This window comes from Theropithecus gelada, chromosome 4 (assembly GCF_003255815.1).
Source record: "Theropithecus gelada isolate Dixy chromosome 4, Tgel_1.0, whole genome shotgun sequence".
NCBI lineage: Eukaryota > Metazoa > Chordata > Mammalia > Primates > Cercopithecidae > Theropithecus > Theropithecus gelada.
Genome location: NC_037671.1, coordinates 30144922 through 30146185, shown reverse-complemented (window position 1 = coordinate 30146185; position 1264 = coordinate 30144922). Strand labels below are relative to the sequence as shown.

Genomic DNA, 1264 nt, shown 5'->3' with positions numbered 1-1264 from the left:
AACCAAATGAATAAATTTCTTTTTTTTCTTCTTCTTTTTCTTTTCTTTTCTTTTTTTTTTTCTTTTGTTTGTTTGTTTGTTAGTTTGTTTTGAGACGGAGTCTTGCTCTGTCGCCCAGGCTGGAGTGCAGTGGCGCGATCTCGGCTCAATGCAAACTCCACCTCCCAGGTTCACGCCTTTCTCCTGCCTCAGCCTCCCGAGTAGCTGGGCCCGGCTAATTTTTTGTGTATTTAGTAGAGACGGGTTTCGCCGTGTTAGCCAGGTTGGTCTCGATCTCCTGACTTTGTGATCCGCCTGCCTCGGCCTCCCAAAGTGCTGGGATTACAGGCGTGAGCCACTGCGCCCAGCCTTCTTTCCTTTCCTTTCCTTTTTTTTTTTTTTTCAGACAGGGTCTTGCTGTCTCCCAGGCTGGAGTTCAGTGGCGTGGTCTTGGCTCATTGCAGCCTGGAGCTCCCAGGCCAAAGGACTAAATTTCTAAACTCAGAAAAATTTAAAAATGCATTCTCTTGTAGTTAAAATAATTTTTATCAGGATTCCTTTGATGCAATAGAAAGCTGTGTGGTAAGCAGGGGGAAGTAATCATATTTAAAATGGCACAGGTTAATCTGGAAACTCTATTATCATAATTAATCAACATCAAAGTGCAGATAATTGGGTAGGAAGATGAAACAAAGCTAGTACTGTTCTCCAGGATTAGGCTGTTCTCATATATAGAGCTAATATAAGTGGAAAGACACATATTAGTCCCATAAAAGAAAACAAAGCAGCTCACCAGCAAGAAGACAACATGAGTGGCTTCTGTTTCAGGAAAAGATTGTGGAGAGAGACTGATACTGTGAATATGAAAGACCGTCTTTTGATGCCTTAAGAAAATAGTCACCATGTAGAAACTACTCTAAATCATGAGGAACAAAAAGAGGAAACCTTGAGTAAACATGGCACTTTGAAATATCGTTGCATGGTAGTATATAAAATGTTTGTTTTACAGTATATCAGAGAATATCCAAGTCCAACATTAGTGGATTTGCTGGTGGCTATGGTGCTTATAATGACCCACATATTGATTAGCATGTTGTTTATTTAGGAATAAATCAATAAGGGAAAAAATTATGGGGAGATTTGAGGTTTGAGCCATGCCCACTTGGAATGACAAGGACTGATAATAACAGCCTGAAATATACTCAGGAGAGAAGAAGTACATACACAAATGTCCCGTGTCATTTTATAAATGTATAGCCCTGTTTTACAACAAGTATCAACAAAA

At 39.8% G+C, this 1264-nt stretch overlaps 1 pseudogene; it reads right to left on the bottom strand.

The window, feature by feature from the left end:
* Positions 1-490: 490 nt before the first annotated feature.
* Positions 491-1059, bottom strand: LOC112623101 (annotated as a pseudogene).
* Positions 1060-1264: the final 205 nt, after the last annotated feature.